We start from the raw sequence: 15,651 nt of genomic DNA, 5'->3' as shown, positions 1-15,651 counted from the left end.
TGATGTATAAAAGGGTTAATATCCGGCTTAAAAGCAACCAAAGGACTGGAAAATGGAATAAATTGTTTTAATAGCTTGCAAAGATTTTACCGGACCCCGACCATGCAGAGAAAACAGAAATAGCACAGTTCTGCAAAAAGATTTTGTATGAATTAGAGCACTTGAATTTCGAAGCAAGAAACAACATGAATGTCTTTGCACTTTCTTCCCTTCCATCCTCCCAGCAATGTGTCATCAATGATTTTCCTCGAATCTACTCTCTCCACTCCTCCTGTTATAAATGGCGTTTAATCAGACAGTATTTAAACAGTAAATGAAAAATATGAATGTATATGTATCCAGAGTTACGAGTTCATCGTAGTCTTATCTACTCTGTGCACCAACTTCTCCTCCTTTCCATCTGGTTTCCGTTCTGTCCACCTGCCCATCAGTCTGCAGCGAGGGACAGGTGAGCCTATTACACGCTTCCCACACTGTCTGCTACACACTCACTCTCACACACACGGACACACACACACAAAGCCACACCAGCTCTACTTCATGGTAGCTTAGAGCGCCACGCACATCAGCCAGATCTGCTGTGCTGTAAAACGGCTGTTACCGCAGCCACGTCACGCTCCTGATGAAGTGGTCCAGTGTCGAATATGAGTGCTGCAAAGAAAAATGCCATCACCGGAGGATGGAGGGAAAAGAGGCGAGAACGGCCGTAATGGAATAAAGAAGGTCGAGCCCTGAAATTGAGCTTCAACAGGCAACAGCCAAATTTAATTAGAAGTTAAAGTGTTAAGTGTAACCGAGGCAAAGACTGAAGAGGATTTAAATATTAACGAGACAGAATCTGTAAAACAAAGGAGTTACATTTTAATCACTGTTATTGACAATGAGATGGAGCAGATAGGGATTTTATTTCCCCAACAGCAGAATATATTCACACCCCGAGACAACAACCGAATAAATGAGTGTGTTAAATGAAACTCACAGCGAAAGATAAGCTGCTTTCAGACATGTACTGGACTGTTTTTTACTTTCTCCAGAGGAGGTGCATGTGTGAACCCGCTCCGTGGTCCGCCTGGCCTCCTCTACTTGTTATTTACAGAATTACCCCAAACTGACAGTAGTATACTTGATCTGTGGGGGATTTAAAGCAGTGGGTGGGGTTGGGGGGGGGACGTCTGTCCTTCAGACCCCCAAAATATTTTACTCCAAAAGACAATTAGTGTTTTATTCAAAATAAAAATACAGAAAATCCAATATTTCTTTTGACAATAAAGGAAAAAACAGAAACTAGAAGACTAATATGTTCACGGGGTTGTTCCTTCTGACATAAATGTTACATGTCAGCGCTGACCAGCATGATGGTAGTTGCGGAACACCATGTTCTCCAAGAGAAATGGAAAAGGCCACAGGGTGGAGATAGAGCGGGTCGCCCACTAACGGGCAGTACGGTGGTTCAGTGTCCGGCTCCTCCACTTCTCATGTTGAAGTACCCTTGGGTTATGTGAATGTGATGTATGAGTGATAGAGAAGTGGTATATATATAGAAATATATAGAAGCGCTGTATGAATGTATGACCTGTAGTGTAAAGCGCTGTGAGTGGTCGTTACGGTCAGAAAAGCTCTACATAAATTCAGTCCATTTGCAAAAGTAGATTTTTTTGTAGGAATAAAAGAAAAGCCAGTGTTGCTAGTTTGCAGGGTGATGAGGGGGTTAACTTATTTGACTTGAATCTCAATATTAGAACTTCCCAGTATGACTTTGTCTTTAAAAATAAAAATAGAAAACTGCATTTATCGATCTTTTTGTACTTTAATGACACAACAGTTTGCTGACTCATTAGAAAGGGATTATGTACTCTCGGAGCCTGGAGGTGATAATCAGCACACAGTCGCTCGTCCCTACGGCATAAGGTGAGGGCATTACAGCCAGAGAGGGTCTCAGTAGTGTTCCTTAATATGGATGACAGGAAAACACATTATGGCTGCTGTGCATCTTTTAAATCGTCTTGTAATCACAGCAATTACTTGTAATGGACTGGTTTCCCCTTGTGCATACTCCAATTTAAAAAAACAAGTTGAACTTCTGAGGCCTACATGTGTTGTGTCAGTTCAACAGTTGTCATGTCCCTCTTACATCTTCTGCCACAGATCCCTCTGACTATAGTATCACAGCTCGGACATGTTTAGGCTGTTTTTCTACTTTGTTGAGTCGAGTCAGTGACTCTCGGTTCCTCTACATCCATCAGTGGCGGAAAGGCTATTTACTTATTTATCTATTTCCAGAAAAACTTGACTGGAGGAGAGGGGGAGAGGGAGAGAGGGGGAGAGGAGACGGAGTTGGCAGTGAGGGGGGTGAGTTTGTGTACTGTTGATGCCGTGCGGCAACATGGCAGAACGTGCTATCGTGTGAGACATCGCCTTTTAGACAACTGCTCGCTGTCTCTCTTCTCGTTTGTTCTTCCTCTACCTGCATCTCCCTCGCTCTCCCTTTCTCCCTCTCTCTGTGCTTCTCCCCAAACACACACCTTTCTTTATGTTATCCTTATTTTCTCCTTCTTCCAGACCTTGACACCAGCTGCACATTTCCAACTCAGCAGTTCCACAACTCTCCGGATGACGCAGTGGGATTTCACGCCAGCTAAGAACATACGAGTAATAATAACACTAAACCAAAAAGAGAAAAAAACAACAACAAAACAGGCAAGGAAATCAGCAGAAAACAAATCCCACAGGCCTCAGTGCAGATAGGGACCTTGACGGTATTAAGGAGGCCAGACTAAATTTATTTATGATGAGTGGAAGAAATATCACGCAAGAAAGAAAGACGAGGCGAGAATAAGAGGAAGAGCTAAATATACAGAGGCTACTACAGAGAGACGGATTAAAATAGATGAGATGTGAATGCGAACAGTGGGAGAAAACCCTCGGAGATAATTACGCACTCAGCGTGTGTCTTTTCAACACCCCCGTAACAGCAGATCACCCCAATTCCACAGCCACGGATATGCAAACGCCGTACTCTTTAATAATATTGTTCGATCGCAGCTCTAGAACGTCGGGTTTTCTTTCCAAGCGGGCAGCCGAAGCCTGGTGAAATCTGAAAAATCCTGCCTGTTCATCCTGATTCAGGGGATGTGAATGCTACAGGCAAGAGATCGGACATGGAAACTATTGCCTGCAGTCAGGGTTTCATTTTGTAGACTTTTGTTGCCGCCCAACGGAAAATGTTTTCAAATGATGTTAAATCCGGGGCTGAGGTGTTAAACCGAACCGATTGTTCGCCTCAAAGCCGGCATTTCCACCCTTTTTGATCCCGGGCCGACTAATGCAGAGCAGACAACCTGGAGGGTCTTTAATTTGCAACACAAAGGGCCGCTCTTAATGGGTTTTGTGACCAACACTGGATTAACTTTTGTAACCGGAGCACATGCACTGAAACTAAATGCTAATCAGGATATTTATTTACCCTTTTGTGGTCAATTTGAATTACTGTATCCTAAGGTTTATTGTTACCAAGCTTGCTCAGTGAGTGACAGTTTGCCGTGTCCACTGGCCACACATAATGCACTTTACAAACAGATGTCTTCACTGCATTGTGAGTTTATTGCAGGGATAAGGGATTACAGAGAGAAAAAACAAAAAAACTGGGGGGGGGGGGGGGGGGGATTCACCGCATTCACCAGCCAAATGCAGGGATTGCATTTATTCATTTGTCTGTTTTCTGTTAGTCTGTGACTTCAGTACCAAGGAGCTTTCAGGAATGAGGTCGAATTGTATTCTTCACTTTTCTGTAACACAATTCTGCACGTCATGTTTGAAGAATTTCATCCAAATGTATTTTTTTACCCGTCACTCTGCACTGGAGGAATAAACATGCTTCTCTCATTGCAGAACATATTGTAACTGAAGAGAGATATAGTTGATTCTACGCAGACAAAAACCTGCAATATTATTTCTCTGTCAAACATTTTTATCTTTTAATTCTAAAGTCTACGACAGCCAAACGTGGATGAACTTTGGAGTAAAAAAAAAAAAAACACCACCCTTCACAAATAAAAACTAAAAATACAGACAGTGGATTAAAAGGTTACCCTGGCAGAGTTACTACTATAAATCAATGGGCTAAAAGGAGACCTAGAAGCCACTGAACTGCACACTGCACAAAATCCAATGTGAACCCAACCGACTGTCCCCCAATTCTTCCCTTCTGCTCTGTTTGTCTGCCCGTTTTTTAAAGCCAGGGCTATTATTAGCAGCCAAGGGGATCAGGTTAAGAAGATGAAGGCTCAAAGAGCATGGAGGGACAGCGAATTTCAACATGAGCATAGTGAGGGGTAAACCGGCAGGAAACAGGCCGACCTGCAGACCAGGTTTACAAAGACAGTGAATGAGAGGAATCTTGAGAAACTATGTGTCGCAGCATAGCTTGAATCTACTGGCAGCGAAGGTGTCTTCAGATAAATATAGCGATACATGTTTTAGGAGTGCAGTTTAGTTTGAATGTCTCATTTATGTCTTTAAATAGAAGAGCATTCAAAGCGTGCACACCTTCCCTAAGGCCCAACATTCCCCTAATGAAAGCACATTTAAATCCCTGAGATCTGCATCAAATTGCACATACTTAAATAATAATTAGTCCAATTAAACATGCGCCAATGTTTCGGTCAATCAATGAAAATGTTAAAGAAAGTGAAAAAAGATTCCTGAATCTGCCCCCTGATCCAGATTCACACCGAAATATGATGGGTTCTTATCTTATTTATTTTCACACGGCTTCCTCAAAGACAGACGAACAAGCGGAGACCAAAACATAACCTCTTTGGCAAAGATAATAAGATAATGTTGGGGTGATGCTGCGGACATTGGAAAACAAAAAGATGCTAAGAGGGACAGGTAAGGTAGGAAAGGTCAAATGGGAATCAGGTAAACTTAATAAATGTGTCAGAAATCATGAAACTTTAAAGCAGCAAAGCTTCAATAAGTAAATACTCCATAAAATAAGAAAGAGTGTGACATCAGTCCCACCCTGACCCCAATTTAAGTGCCCAAATCTTTCTCTGAAAGTCACAACCGCAACCAAGGACAGACAAAATCCAAACTAATCATAAAAACTTTGATTCTCTCTTTAAACAGGTCTCAAGTTGAGCACTTTGTGCCGGCTGAGCAATGGCATCAACCTGAACCCACACAAAAATAAACCTCAACAGATAACGGCGGAAAAAAATCAATAGAAAATGTGGCAGTGAGTGGGAAAGGATCGCACAGTGGAGATGTCAGAGGTTAAGCGAGCAAACTGGAGGCAGATAGTTCAGACTATAAGCCTCGTAATCTGCCTCATAACTGTCATCTGACATCACTGCAGCAGATGCTTCATCTTGGATCCTGCTCTATTCTAACGTAGTGGGTGGGGGTCTCTCTGTCACACTGTAATGCAATGAAAACAGAGAGGATGGTAGGGAGATGGTCTGGTGCTCTCGGCTTCAGTATGTACGGCCATGCACAGAGGCAGCGACAGACAGCGGGTGAACAAAGTGATGTTAGGGTGTGTGTACGTGTTAATATGCAACCAGCTAAGTATGGAGCCTTTAAGTGACACTTACGGAGCAAACGCACCGTAAAGCGAATATATAATGTGTTGATTTTTATGTTTATGGCCCCAGATGTTTTGCATACATTTGATGGTTTGCCTCGCGTACAGTCGGGACAACCTGTGCAACTACTGACCTGGTTCTAATTAAGTTGTTAAAGGCGAATGAGGCAGCTAAGAGAGGGCGGTTAAAATCAAAATTGGCTACATGTGCAGTCGGTACAGTACAGGAGCACAGATGATGAATAATATCTCAACTTGAGATGTTCACCAGGTAGAAAACACCACACCGACTCTCCACGGCTCTGAAATTAAAATAAAAAGCTTAATATCTACTAGTGTTGATACGTTTTCCATGAATTTCCATGACAAAGTGGGTAATTGATAATAATTGAGTATGTGATAAAGTTATAATGAGGATCAGCCAAATATCCCACCATTGGTTGGCTGGCTGAGTGTTGGGGTTTCCTCAATGGCTGTTTAAAATGTCAAAAGAAAATATTTTTAAAATATGTTATAGAAGTTGTTATTGTTCTAAATGCACTGGTGTCACATAAGTAGGCTACTCGACATCAGACAATACACAAAGTCCATGCATCAGAATAGGTGTCGGAACATCATTACATCATCAGGCTGCAGTTTAAAGTCCAGGTTGCCAACTTTGTTGCGTAATTTTCTGCTTCTTCACGCCCACTTAGCAATTCCAAAAAGCACCATGTGACAAATCTAGCAACTCTCTGCAGAGACCTTAGCTACTTTCCATAGAAGAGTTACCAGCACTGCTGCGACTGCAAATACTGCAGGAGCCTCTCCTCCACTATACTGCAAATGATGTGAAGCAAGCTCGTTACAAAACGTCCAAAGTGTTTTGGGGGGGGGGGGGGTGTTTCATCTTAACAGCTCAGAGAGAGAGACAAACAAAGAATCGCAAAGAGAGGGGAAAAAAAAATAATGAACCCTAGAGCCCTGTGAGAAGGACGAAGAGAGGAGAGTGAAACCCCAGAGGGACGTTCAGGAGATTCAAACTCCTCTCATCACTGCGTCCGCCTCTGTGCCACAAGATGTAAAGGCAGTCAAAGCAGGAGAGAGGGAGGAAGAGACAGATGAGAAGGGAAGGAAGAAAAAGAAAAACGAGGGAGGGTGGTTAAAACATTTAATTGTGTTCTCTCCTCTGGCAGACTGATAACAACTGTCTGACTCTCGCCTGGAGATGGGAGTGAAGGGCAGAGAGAGGAGAGGGGGGAGAGATATATAAGGCAACGTGGATGGAAAGGGTTTATTTAACAGATTGGGGGGCAGAGAGTTTGAGTTCATCTCTGGTGGGAGATAAACTGGGAGCGCTCAGAGGGACTAAACATTATTCTGCATTGCCTATGGTAGATTAAGCAGAGTGGGAAACCAGCTATCTGACGTTACTGAGGAAGGAAGTTAAATTGTTTATGATGCGATCTCCAGAGTTTTATGACAATAAAACCTAAAATATCAGGGGGAAGATATGGTTCAAAGCTAATGTTTGACCAGCCGACAAATTACACGTCGCCTGTTGTGCTGTGATGAGAGCAGGGGATCAGATTAGCATTTTAAATCATGCAGGAGATGAAATAATGTGTTGCTCCTAAGTTTTGCTCCAAGTTTTCAACATTTTCAACACGACTATTTCTTCCCCCGAGGTGAGACGAATAAATCTCTATAATCTTCGGGGCCCCATTTCTGTGGCAGTGCAAAGACTAGAGGAAGCAGCTCAGAGCATTTTGTAATTTCTTGACTTTGACATTTGCTCTCCCCCCATCAAAGTAGAATTTTGATAACAAATGCACAGTGAAAAAAAGGAGAGCGGAGGCGGGTGGTTCATTCAAATAAGGATTGAATGGATTGAAAGTCAAATTTTGGTTTGGGTGTTTTGCTCTGAGAATTTCCATCTCAGAACCTATTTAAATCTATTTTTTTTTTATTTTTTTTACAACAAACTGCCAGAAAACAACCCCACACACACCGATTCACTTAACTCGCTGGTTAAAACTTGGTATTCATTGGTCTCTTCAGGACACGACAGATTAATCTGATTCATCATTCCAATGTGTCACTCCCTCATTTCCAACTTTCTTATTTGGCAAAAGTTAATGGTTTACTCCTAAACTGCATTATGGTGCAAGCTGTTGCTTTAGATCTTAAGATTTGACAAGACGATAAAACATGATATACGGTAGAATTAAACCTCAAATAGTGTTTTTTTTTTTTTTTACTTCTAATTTGCTTCTATCTTCATAAATCAAACCGGTAAAAAAAAAACACCCACATCATCTGCCTCTCGCTGCAGATTTGTGTGGCTGTGCGTTGACGTTGCGTCGCTCTGCACCTTCCAGACAACAACATGATTTGTTGAGCGGCTGTCGCCATGCGTCACTGTGATTGGCACAGCTGTTTCAGAGAGATGAGACCAGTGATGTGTGTGTACTCATTAATCAGCTCAGTATTCAGTTCCCATTCACCTTCACCCATCCTTTTTGCACTTTGCACTGCTGCACATACAGGTGCACTTACACAAGGTGTGCACGGTGATGCCCGAACAGTCCATGCACCAACTGCTCCGTCCTTCTGCCAATGAAATAGGGCCCTCAATGTAAAATGCCTAGTTCGATAACTTGTTCTTAAAGGTTAGCAACTGACAGATGTAAATCACCACCCGAGTGAAATAAATTTCGGTGCACAGCGCGCCCCACAGCTCAGTTTGGCAGTCAGAAGAGTGACTAAAGAGTGTCAGCATCCCCAGGCAAAGCAGGAGGAAGAAATACAGAGATAGAGAGGAGTTAGGAGAAAAAAGAGGGGGAAATGACTGGCAGATTGATAAAAAGACTGTCATCTCTGCTGGGACGTGAATAAATGGATGATGGTGTGGTGGAGGAAGGATCAGAAAGTGGAACGGGGGAAGTGAGGAAAACGAGTGAGGTGGTTTATGCCAAAGTGAACCTCCTCTCCTGGACGACTGCGAGTGGAGTCAGCCATAAAGAGAAAATAAAAAATGGGAAGAGCAAGAAAGGGAGGGATGAAAAAAACAAAACGAAAAACGACAGAGTCACGGGAAAAGCAGGTTATAAGCAGGATAGGACACGCTGTCAAACTCGGCCAAAGACGGCGGAGACTGATCGCCCAGGCCATGTGGATGGGTACCAAGAAAGATCAAAAGGGGTGGAGGGAGAAGAACAGAGGGATGAAGGGAGAACAAAGAGGCAAAACCGGACTAAAACGGGCTTAACTGCCGTTCAAAAGGACGGAGGGAGCGAAACGAGGGATGGAGGCAGAGGGGGAGCGAGGGCAGAGACTGAGGGAGCAAAATGGTGTGAAATTGACATGAAAATGAGGGGATGCTTGGGGAGAAGCCAGCCCAATGCAACACCTGAGGTTTGCGCGGGTTTAGGTTGGGTTGGCTCTGCGCGATAAGATAAGTGCCACCTTATCTGTGGCCGTCAGACTGTAAGCACACCAACTGACATATACACACAGTTTCTTTTGGCCGGAGGAGACGCAGACGTGGACAAAAAACACTATTACAAGATTGGCAGATAGGTATTTGGGGCTGTTGTTGGAATTGACTCAGATGGTTATTTGTGTGTGTGGCCATCTGTGTGTTGTTTTGTGCTTATACTGCATGTGTGTGTGTGTGTGCAAGCAACAGGGGGCTTAACTCTGTGCAAAGGGGTGGGGGAGCATCATTGACACTGATCATGGGGTCCAATTATGAACTAATGGTCCATGCCCATCATACATAAGAGGAAAATTCACATACAGTGTGGTTCAAAAGACCGAGACCAGTGGAAAGTGTTGGATTATTGCCTCAATTTCAATGTAATGCGTCGATGTGTCACATGTTTCATCCCCTCAAGCTGCCACACAGGCTGGAAATTACACTTTATCCCAAAAAGCCCCAAACTCATTGTCAAAATTGTGGGAATAAAACCCTGATAAAATGGTGCACTCCACTGGTGTTGGGTGAATCATCTCCATGCTACACTCACTTTCTGTCTCCACTGTCCATTCACTTAGAGTTCAAGCGGAGATTTTCATTCAAAACCACGAAATATGAAAATCAAGTAGGTTAAGAAACCAACATGTTCTGTCTTTCTATGAAGAATCAGCATTACAACCTGCAGAGTTGGAGTTGTAAGAGTTGGGACATATGTGGGAGATGCAGACGTATAATCTGGGAAATTGGATTTAATATTAATTCAATACGACTACTACTATTACTACTATGAATAATAATCATTAAATAATATATGGTATAATATATGGTATCATTACATCAAAGTTAAGCATTGAAATGGTTCCTTCATTCACAGATTTCCTTTTAAAATATGTTGCCGGTTCTATTTTGTGTGTCTTTAGTGAGAGAAAAGCAGGAAATAACCACTAGATTAGTCGAATAAGTCACTTTTAGGGTAAATAAGTCAGGACGTAATGAAATGCAAGTGTCTATTCTTGGACTACATGTGTGAAAGTCGAGGTTTTCTTTGTGTCTATCTGTATCCATGTTAAATATCATTGTGGTTTCCTATTGCATCGCCTCGGTGCATGTTTTGTGTGTTGTAAGCCACACACTGTCTCCCACATTGGGATGTATATGCAATCAATGTCTCAGGGAGGCAGGCTGGTCAGCGGGGGGGTATATATATAGTACAGACTTAGTCCTTTGTGAGATGAAAAAGGTTAGAGGATGTAATCAATGAGCGAGTGAGTGTCATAAAAGGAAAGAAAGAGGAGAGAGAAGCTGGTGACTGTGTTTTTGTATTGCATCACAATATTGAGGTTTTAAGTGCTGGATTGAGAAACTATAGAGATAAAGAACAAAAATAAGCGATTAAAGCAGTAATTTACTCATCAGCTCTAAAACATAAAGATACTCCACGTTTTTTTTATGTATTAATTAAAACATTATGTAGTTTCTCTCGATGAAGCGACTTTAAAGATATGAGTGGAAATGGCAACATGGATTTTCAACTCTGCCATCGACCTTGTGTTTTCACCTGTTTGTTTATTTGTAAGAAGGATTATGCAAAAGAGCAGCGAACCAATCTGCTCCGAGCTTGGTGGAGCGGTGGGGCTTTGAATCTTGGTGTGGATCCAGTCAGAGAGGAGGATCCAAGAGTTGTTTTTTACACTTTCTGTTGCATTTTCATCAGTTCCTCTGGATCTCGATGTGTTTAGAATTGTCATTATTGTTTATTAGTTTTTTTCCTGCAATGTAAATAGCTGTGACGACTGTGAATCTTGATGGAAAGAAATGTCGGAATCTACTGAATACACAAATATACCCTCAAATGAAATATGAAATCCCAAATGCTATTATATCTCCACAAACACACTCACAGATTCATATGGCCCGGGAGGACAAACAATTACCAAATGTGTAAATATATATGATAAATACCTAAAAGGAATCTGTACCGTTTAGATTCATATTAAGAAAGGGATCAACATCATGAAGCAGCATCATTACTTTGGCGGAGAGTCAGGGGCAGAGATTGGATTTTTATACTCGGGTTGCTCTGATGTGATGGTGCGAGATCCAGTCGGTCATCTGCAGCCATAAATGTTAATTAACAGCCTTAGCTGCTGGACATTATTTCCTGCAATAGCCAAAAGGGAGGACCCATAAAAATAGGGTGCATGTGCATGCGAGCACCTCACATGTGTGTATATACACATGTCCTTATATATGAGGTTCTGTATGTGTGTGTCCGCAGTGTCGTGTGTGACAACGTGTGAACGTCTGCGTGGTCCAAGGACACGCGCTGATGGAAACTGTCCCAAAGGCTCCTCTGTCCTTTCCTAATACGTCTAATAAGCCGTCAGCACAAACCATAACTAGCGACAACATAATAAAGCTGTACAGGGACAAAGTCAGGTAAAAGTCACACCGTGGCCACATATTACAGGAGCACACACACACACACACACACTAGGTCGGGTGAATTACACTCCGACATCACAAAGAGCAATAAAAGACGTGGGAAAAGTAAAAACGACGCTGTGGACTCGTATTACAGCTCAGTGTGGTCGGTGTAAGTCGAAGGTCAGGCTCTGTAACAAGGTAACACTATGACCTCACAGCACGGCTATAAAACGACCATATTAAGGCGAGTCATTGTGTGATGTCATGGTTTGAAGACCGCAGTGAGTCAGAAGTATCGCAACGACGCCGTAAAAATCACTCTACATTTCATAGCCGGGTATCAGGCGGCCAAAGTAAAGTCTCCATCACTTACTGTTCATTTCTGTACTGAAAAAGTGTTTAGTGATGCTTCAGTGCTTCAGACTCAGACCTGAGCAGAGGTGACGGGATAAAGGCAGATTTTCAGTTCATAGAGAGCGAGAGTTGGCCCCAGTTGGCTCCATATAATAATTGGAGCCTGATTGTTTTTTACGTGGACTTTGGATCCAAAAGAACAAGATGCCAGCGTTCTTATCTGGGATATTTTAGCTGTATTTAAAAAATTATCTTATTTTTAAAAACCCTGGTCTTGTTTGGTGAATCTGGCTTATTAATGAAGATGGAACCCCAACCACGAACCCACCAGTGTCTGTGGAAAACCCAGCTAATGGAGACGAGCCATAACTCTCTCTTTCCATCTCACTGTCGACGCCTGTCTTCCTCCCCTCTCCCTTTCTCCCTCATGCCCCATCAATCAATCCATTTATCCCTTCTTCCCCATCCACCAGCTCCCCCCTTATCTATCCAAATGTATTGTAGGATGCCACCATTTCAGGCCAGGGTAGTATTCCTGACCATGAAGATGTTTTACAGCTACCCCCCACCATCAACGCCACCCTCCCTCACTCTTGAACCTCACCTTCCCTAAACAGATAGGAGAAAAGCCCCCGTGTTGGAGTCACGGTTCAGTGGTTTCTAATTATGTGTTCGCTGTAGGAGGCTGGTCAGAATATTTCATATGGACCCGGGAGAGTGCGAGAGATAAAAGAGACGGGGAGGGGAGTGAAAAGATAGAGAGGCGTGAGAGAGAGACAGAGGGAGATGGAGAGAGGAAGGAGAAAAGCAACACACGCGGCACAGTGCATAAATACAGCGGATCTATTGTTTGTGTTGTCCAGGGATGACATTAGACAACCATAAGGCGGAGAGTGAGAGGAGGAGAGGGAGAAAGGGCAGGGAGGAAAATGTCAGGGTTTGTAGGAAACTTAATCTACGATATATTTAAATGCACGTCTTCCATCAAAAGGGTGGCATGATGGTGCCATGTCTGGGTCGCCCAGGGTGTTTCCGTGCGTCTGTGTGGGTTTTCTCCAGGTATGCAGACTTCCTGCCACTGTTCAAAGACATGCTGCTTGGTTAATTGGCACCTTATATTGTCCATAGGTTGAATGTGAGCCCGGGAGCATGAAGAGTGGTTTGTATCTTTACGTCTTTAAGCTCTATGGCAGATTGACGAGCTGTCCAGGGAGAATCCCACCACTCGCCCAAACGTCTGCAGGGATTGTTATATATCTGCTGGATGAATGGATTCTAAAAAGAGATTGAATATTTACGGTGCTCTCAAAACACATGTTTTCCACAACAACGTAGGCGATGGTTAAGAGTTTAGTTCCGCATCCGATACACTTGTGCTACCTTGAGGGGATGTATCACGAGCCAGTAAAGCGATAAAAACACTTTAAATCACACGTGTTGCTCATTAACGTTTTCCTGCATCTCCTCCAATGGCTCGCATCCCACAGGAAAACAAATGCCTCCCGGCGTTAAATGAATGCTAGCTGGAGCTGATGGTGTAAAAGTAGAGCTAACTTTTAGAAATTGGAAAAGCAGCACTGCACATCTTTAGAGTCCAGTTTCATTTGTACCATAAAGTGTCATATCTGTTTGCAAACTATTCTTTTGTGAAGCATTGGATGCTGCGAAACCGCTAATGAGAGCGCCGTCCATTTTGAACTTTTAGCCTCGCCGTTCCCTCAATAGACTGTCAAGATGGCTTCCTGTTGATCAGCACGACAAATCTACAAAATAAAGGTTCGCCTGATTTGGACTCACTGCACTGATTGTACTGCATATGATTTATTATACCGTGTTAAATGCTGGTGTGACCACGCATTAAAGCTTAATTGGTCTTGGCAATCTAGACCAAATAGCATGAAGAAATCCACATGAACATTCAAAAACCTACACAACTGCATACATTAGCCCTGCATAACCCCTGAGGCGTCTTCACCGCACAATAAAAAGGTTAAAACATCCACAGACGATGCCTTTTAGTGATTATACAATAATTAGAAAGGACTCCTTGACCTTGCACATTCAGCCTCAGGAAGACACGCACACACGCACAGATCGGCTCTTCTCAGAGCTCTTAAATGACTGGTGTCATTAATGTTTGTGTGCGGTTGCCAGCTGTAATATTTCCTGTGGTCATTAGACCATCTGGTGGCCTGACTCGTATCTCTATCCGTCTCTCTCTTCTGCTGCTGCCGGTTTGCCTACATGTACGACTCAGTCCACGTCTTAGTCTCTCCCTCCAACACATCCCTCAGTGGTTGTTCTCTATCTTCACCTCTCCTCGTACCTCTTTCAGCCGCACCTTCCCTCTTGGATTTACACGACATGTCTGCCATACTGATTCTTTGAAATTATTTTTACTCACACACTTATCCTTTTAAACCCCATCCATGCCTCTTGCCCCTGGCCACTTCACCCACGTCTCTGTAATGGCAACCCGCTGATGTATGCAGCCGTTTCTCCACTTCAATATGTTAATTTAAGAGATCTTGTGTCTCGTCTATGCAGGAGGGGTCAACATCCCTTGAAATTATAACTTCATCATTGCTGTAATTGCGACGTCTTGGCGAATATGACAGCACTAGTTCAACTAACACTGCTAAGATGTATTTGCATAAAGCTATTTTTCAAAACTTTTTCAATTAGATTGGATAAATGGACATTTTAACAGAAATGTACATTTTTGTACTAAGCACAGAAACGTTTACAGATATAACAGACATGGTAGCTTTCTCGTGAAGTGACCTCCAATAGAATAACAAAGTGTTACTCCCACGTCATCATTTACAATGTAAAACATGGTGGTTTGCAAATACAGAAAACATCAATATGGAGTTAGAAGAAGATTAATACTGCAGAATTAACACTTCCCTCGTGTCTCCGCTGACAACTAAAGCTAAAGTATCATCAAAAAAACATAAATACACTAATGTGATCCATTGTAATGGAGCAGTCTCATTTAATGCACAGTTCCATGAGTAAGGGTCTCCATTAACTCATGTGCAAACATCGATTCAAAAGGCAGTATCAGCCATATGTTAGTAACATGACAGGCGAGTCCTTAGCAATCCACACACCCACCCACAATCTGTGTGAACATACACAATCTCACAGAAACGTCTGTTATCGCGCTGCCTCAATCCCTGAATTGCTCTCTTTGCTTTTTATGTTTCAATGGATCAATAAAAACCTTGAGGAATTTTAACTCTCTTCCCCGCAGCACATTGAAAAGCTCGGTGTGCCAAATGCAATCTGAAATTCACCTTAACATGCACACTGAGTTACCAAGTTTTAACACGTACACATTTAGGATTTTCACAGTCTGTAAATTCTGCTCTTCTATCCACCAACACATGAAGGTAAGATATGAATGTGTCATTTAGTGGCATCCCATCATGACTGGACACATGGCAATTTAATATGTAACATATCTCAAAATTACATATGAATTACTATGCAGAGAAGTAGAATTGTTAAATAAATGATTTTGATGAACACAAAAAATTCAATTTTCTCTCACATTTTTGGTCTCGAGGTTAACGGTGATGACGGTTCAACTAAAGAATGAAGCTTTTATTTCAATATTGGTGTCAGTGCTTAGAAATTAATTTGACTATCCTCACTATACTATAATTAAAGAGCTCTTGCGCTCACTACTGATGTCAGAGTCAAAAGAACAAAACAATAACTGTAATAAAATAATCCTACTCAGGCGAGGGCTTTCACAATGTGGACACTTCTCTATCAAGGAGGCGGCAGATTGCTCTGGTTCTCATGTCGATCA

General features: G+C 42.5%; 1 protein-coding gene across 1 annotated transcript in view; it reads right to left on the bottom strand.

The window, feature by feature from the left end:
• Positions 1 to 15,651, bottom strand: part of cntfr (ciliary neurotrophic factor receptor) — a 200,929-nt gene that overhangs the window by 162,983 nt on the left and 22,295 nt on the right. The gene's annotated exons all lie outside the window — the stretch shown is intronic.

This window comes from Hippoglossus hippoglossus, chromosome 12, assembly GCF_009819705.1.
Source record: "Hippoglossus hippoglossus isolate fHipHip1 chromosome 12, fHipHip1.pri, whole genome shotgun sequence".
NCBI classification, from domain to species: Eukaryota; Metazoa; Chordata; class Actinopteri; order Pleuronectiformes; family Pleuronectidae; genus Hippoglossus; species Hippoglossus hippoglossus.
The sequence above is the reverse complement of the archived record's forward strand: the minus strand, read 5'-3'. Positions and strand labels throughout refer to the sequence as shown.